The sequence below is a fragment of the Mus caroli genome, chromosome 18 (genome assembly GCF_900094665.2).
Source record: "Mus caroli chromosome 18, CAROLI_EIJ_v1.1, whole genome shotgun sequence".
NCBI classification, from domain to species: domain Eukaryota; kingdom Metazoa; phylum Chordata; class Mammalia; order Rodentia; family Muridae; genus Mus; species Mus caroli.
Window position 1 is genome coordinate 46,107,655 of NC_034587.1, and position 6,351 is coordinate 46,114,005.

The window sequence follows — 6,351 nt, forward strand, 5'->3', positions numbered from 1 at the left end:
TCAAGGGCCTCTTCTCCCATTGATGTCCGACAAGGCCATCCTCTGCTACATAGGCAGGTGGAGCCATGAGTCCTACCATGTGTACCATTTTAGTTGGTAGTTTAGTCCCTGGGAGTTCTGGGGGTACTGGTTAGTTCATATGGTTGTTCCTCCTGTGGGGTTGTAAACCCCCTCAACTCCTTGGGTCCTTTCTCTAAGTCTTTCATTGGGGACCCTGTGCTCAGTCCAATGGATGACTGCGAGCATCCACTTCTGTATTTGTCAGGCACTGGCAGAGCCTCGCTCTTAGTGTTTCTTATTATATTAACATTTAAAAGTTATAGCTTTGAATAACTCATATTAGCTTCTAGATTAAGAGAAGCACATAAAAGGCTTGTCTTAAAGAGAATAAGGTGGATTCCAAGAGATCAGGTATTTCTCTAATACAAATACCAACAGAAAAAAATGATGTAAAATTAAATTAGCTATTAAAACTTAAATGAGCATTGGAAAAAAATTTCAACCAAGCATTCTGACATTTTTAGACTGTTTTAGGAGAAAGATCCACTTTATTCATCAGAATACACATTGCACCAAACACTCAGACAAATTAAGTTACTGCAAAAATAAATAAGTTTAAAAATAGAACAGTATGAAGAAATCTAAACATAAGGTGACACTGTCTTCATAAGGACGTGTGGAAATTTAGACCCCTTGAGGATAAAAATTAAACAAAAATTGCAAAAGCACCCACGAGAACAACAGGAACTACCTTTAAAGTCAAGAATTAAAAGGTAGTGTTAACCCTGAGAAAAGACAGAATCCACCACTGTCCACCTAAAGCAAGCTATAGTTTTGCATGTACTCAAGACTAGCCAGTCTGTTGTCTCACTCTAAGTCTGAATTTGAGAGAGCAGCCTCTGCTGGCTTCTTGAGATTCTTTTTATAACAGAGATAAGGTGCTCTCAGCAGTGAGAGAGTCGGCTATTCTACCTTGTTAGAAAGATACAATGAAAAGGAAGAAACAAGGTAAAGATGTACCATAGTGTGAATGGGGTTGTAAGGTTAGTGTAGGTTTAAAAACATGTTCTACAGTTTATATTAAATATAAGAAACAGGGACTTTTATTCTGAATTACAAATAAGAATTTTAACTTGCAAGGGCATAATACAGGCCATACAGGACTTATTCTTTTTTTTTTTAGATTTATTTATTTATTATATGTAAGTACACTGTAGCTGTCTTCAGACATTCCAGAAAAGGGCATCAGATCTCATTATGGATGGTTGTGAGCCACCATGTGGTTGCTGGGATTTGAACTAAGGACCTTCAGAAGAGCAGTCGGCGCTCTTAACCACTGAACCATCTCGCCAGCCCAACAGGACTTATTCTTAACTAACTGCCCTTAACTGCAATTAGAAACCTTAACCTATAAGATGTATTTTTCCTGTTTTGGTTTCAAATTAACTTACAAGGTATATTGTTCCTGTTTTGGGTCTCACAGTAGCCTTCCTTGTTTATTTTACAGCTTATATTCCTGCACGGATTTTTTTTTATTATTATTATATAGTCACTTGAAAATACTTAAAACAATTCAATGTACCTCAAAAACTTGGTAGCTTTCTGGATAGCGGAGAGTGTTCGCTGCCATCTCCGACTTTAAGGGAAGGTCTCATCGTCTGAGTACCCTGTTGCTTTGCTCTGAAGGTGATTACATAAATTTGTAAACTAAGGCTAAATCTAGGCAGCATCAAGTCACAGGATGACCTTGAGTCTACTTTAGATGGTGTCAAAAGATAATGTACTTGAGATTAAGGTGGGATCCCAAAAGGCTGACCTGCCTTCTAAAAATAGTCATTACCATTGCTTTTTATCCCTGTCTCTACATTTTGTGGTGGTGTCTGCATTCTATAGCATGAGAGTCATATAACTAGACTGATTGAGTCATTACCCAGGAATAATAATCCTTATAAGTATATGCTAGAGGTATGGAAAATGTTCAAAGACAATACTATAAAAGGAATAACAGCATATTACTCCTATCAATTTCCTATTTGAAATTTAAATATTCAATATTTAATATATGTGTGATATATGTATATATATATGTGTGTGTGTGTGTGTGTTAAATATTTAAAGATGCAGTCTCCTGTAAACATCTGTGGAAAGGTGTCTCTGAAGAAAAAGTTTACAAGTATGTAAGTTGTAATATAAACTAAGAGACCCTATAACAGACTTTTTAAAAAATACTTATTTATTTATTTTATATATATGAGTGCACTGTAGCTGTATTCAGACATGCCAGAAGAGGGCATCAGATCCCATTACAAATGGTTGTGAGCCATCATGTGGTTGCTAGGAATTAAACTCAGGAACCCTGGAATAACAGTCAGTGCTCTTAACCTCTGAGCCATCTCTCCAGCCCTATAACAAACTTTTTAACTGAATATTTTATACCAAGAATCTTTATCCAAGAAAATAATTTCAATGTAACTCCTAATCAACCAAAGGTATTTATCATGGCATTAATGATATCAGAATAAAATAAAGGTAATATAAATATAAAGAAGACTAGCAGCTACATAAAGCTTTCTACTCATGTCGTACAATATAATTCATCACCCAAAATAATAATTTACAAACAATTGAAGTAATGTGAAAATCAAAGGATACAATGCGGGCTACCAGAAGGTTGGGATATAAAATTACTTGTATGGTTGACTTTCAAGGAAAGAACTTAAATATGTATGTTTTTAAAAAAAGAAATAGTGTGTTAATAGTAACTATATGTGAATGTGAATAATTTAAAGTAATTTTCTGAAATTTCCTGGAAATTGTGGGAAAGGGCAGGCATATTGCTTACTTTTCTGCTGCTCTGAGAAAATGCCATGACCAATTTACAGAGAGGAGGGTTTTGGGGGCTTAGGGTTCTATAGGCACGGAGCCCATCATGCCAATACACAGCAGGCATCAAAGTGGGAACAAATTGCTAAGCATTCACATCTTGACCCACACACAGCACAAAGCAGGCAGAACAAACTGGAAATATCACAGTGTTTAAACCCTCACATCTCACCTCTACTGACACACTTCCTGCAGCAAGACCATCCCTCCTAGACTTCCCCAACACACCATCTGGGAATCGAGCCCCCAGTTGGCCAAGACTATGGAGGAAATTTCTCATTCAGCTTATCACAGGGAACTTAATCAATAAAATTCTCAAATCCTCTCTGAGATCTTTTGCCCTGTTATAGAAGTTTTTCATAAATTGACCAAGCATATGTCAATAGCCTTATTAGCCTTAAATGTTCTTTCATAATGCTGTTATGGCCTATGATAGCTCCCTGTCAGAATACTTGACACTCTTTAAGCCACTAAGTAAAAACCATCTCTTCTGCTTAATTACTTCAATGTGCTTCAGTCCAGCTAGAATCCCTTACTACCTTATACCTGTTACATACTGTCTTCTCTGCAGTATTCAAGGACCCAAGATTATGTCCTTAGCAAATTCTTTCTTGGTCATATATGCACACATCAATTCTCTCCTATCTCCTGGTCCAATCGACCTTGGCATCAACCTGCCCTTTGTTCCTGCTTTAGGCTCCCCAGCTAAACAGTATGGGTTTCCTAGGAGCTGTCAACCTTTCTCTCACTGCCCTAGCAGGGGTGATCTTGGCCCATAGCACATGTGGACAGTTCATGTTCTATAGAGCAGAGGACTGCAGGTTCTGGAAGAGAACTCATCCACATAGGACTGCTTTACAGCCAGCTTTTCAATTAGCATAGGCTCATTTGCATAAACTCAGTAGAGCCTGTGCTGTCTGAGAACTGCAGAACTACTCTTGTATCACCAGAACACGTTTACCTTGTCTGCTTTACAGAGGGTGTGCCTATCCTCCATTCTGACCTTGAAAGATGAGCAAGCTCTTACAGACTAGGTCTTGCCAGCAGAAATCCACAAAAATTTGACAAAGCACAGAATAACCTATCTTTTTTCCCACTGTTTTAAAATTCACAGTCATGTGCATTTCTCCTTCTAGATAATGATGTCTGAAGTATATACAAACTCAGAATAGTAAATCTGGTGAGTCAGCATAGGCTTGCCATCCATAGTTATCACTGATGGTAAGAACATTTTACATTCTGTCTCCTAGCATTTGACAAGTGACAACATCACATATTCTGTTTCATGACCTATGATGGCCAGGTTCTCTTATGAAGTGACATATGCATTTGGAGAGCTTCTTTGTAGAAAATCACAGTGTCCTTCATTTATACACCTGACACGAGTCACTCAGGGCTTGGCTAAACCAATCAATGTAGCATACCAACTTTATGGCTTATGCTAGCTTTTATATTTCTGTTTTTGCTGTACTAATTAGCATCTTCCTCGTGAGTATCTGAGAGTATAAGGAGCATCAACAAATTTTACTGAAATAATGCAGGCTTCTTATTTTCTTTAAGTTCTTGTGCGTCATGACCCCTCTGTGGCAAACCTTGTTTGCTCTTCAGTTCCACATTGTGCTCAGACTCCAAACAATAAATGGATTTGATGATGTCTAGACTGTTATGCATGGGTGTCTTTAAAGCACTTATCACTAATTAATATGGAATCTACTGTGTTTGCATATTTAAACTAACCATCAATGATTTCTCCCATGCCACATTCTACTATCAAATACTTTTTCAAGGTCATCTACACACAATAGAGATTAATAAGGCATCGAACAAGAGCACCATACATCTAGAAGCAGGGAAGTTTGTCAATATGATTATAATACATATTTTAAGAGCTGAAAATGCATCAGTACCTGTGGCTAAAACAGTGAACTCAAGTTACATATGTCAAGAACAAACAATCCAAAAGCACCAGAGGTGGAACAGGGCACACCAAGACCAAGTTCTCAGCACAAAGGAGATTTATTTGTTCCAGTGGGACAAAGAACAGGGAATGAATAAGAAATAAGAACCAGAGACAGGATGAGGGAGAAGGGGAAGGGAACAAGGAAGACTAGGGAGAAATAATTGCCCTAGAAGGGCAAAAGACTGTTTCTGGATAGAGATGAGACAGACCCACAGGCAAATGGCAGTTTCTAAAGGGAAAGGGGGAACCCTGTTTTAGGATGAGTTGGTTTGTTTTGATTGGATGTGTAAATTTGCATAGCCAAGGGGGAGCTTTTGACTGCTGGACTTCAATACTTTGATAGCTGGACCTTGGTAGTCAGCCTCAGGAAGCAGAAGTAGTCAAATAATGGAATAGACCTTAGTGGATAACTTTAGAAACATAATCTTACTGGGTGGTGGTGGCACACACCTTTAATCCCAGCACTTGGGAGGCAGAGGCAGGCAGATTTCTGAGTTCAAGGCCATCTTGCCTACATAGTGAGTTCCAGGACAGCCAGGGCTACACAGATAAACCCTGTCTTGAAACAACAACAACAAAAGGAATGTAATCTTATGGTTTCTAGTACAGGGGAGAAGGGAAGGTAAAGGGTAAAACTTGTGGGTGTCATGTTTGGCATCATAGGGCCTGCTAGAGCCCTTCACTATCAGTCACATTTTTAAATAGTATTCAAAACTATATTCACTGAAACTTTATTTCTGCTTTAACTAGGAAGCTTAGTTTGACTCCAGCAGTACTTTTTTTTTATTACGTATTTTCCTCAATTACATTTCCAATGCTATCCCAAAAGTCCTCCATACCCCCCCCCCACTTCCCTACCCACCCATTCCCATTCTTTTGGCCCTGGCATTCCCCTGTATTGGGGCATATAAAGTTTGCAAGTCCAATGGGCCTCTCTTTCCAGTGATGGCCAACTAGGCCATCTTTCGATACATATGCAGCTAGAGACAAGAGCTCCGGGGTACTGGTTAGTTCATCATGTTGTTCCAACTATAGGGTTGCAGATCCCTTTAGCTCCTTGGGTACTTTCTCTAGCTTCTCCATTGGGAGCCCTGTGATCCATCCAATAGCTGACAGTGAGCATCCACTTCTGTGTTTGTTTGGCCCCGGCATAGTTTCACAAGAGAGAGCTATATCTGGGTCCTTTCAGCAAAATCTTGCTAGTGTATGCAATGGTGTCAGCGTTCGGAAGCTGATTATGGGATGGATCCCTGGATATGGCAGTCTCTAGATGGTCCATCCTTTCATCACAGCTCCAAACTTTGTCTCTGTAACTCCTTCCATGGGTGTTTTGTTCCCAATTCTAAGAAGGGGCACAGTGTCCACACTTTTGTCTTCATTCTTCTTGAGTTTTATGCGTTTAGCAAATTGTATCTTATATCTTGGGTATCCTAAGTTTTGGGCTAATATCCACTTATCAGTCGCTGAGGCAGCAGTACTTTTCAATGCACCTAGAATCTGGATTCAGA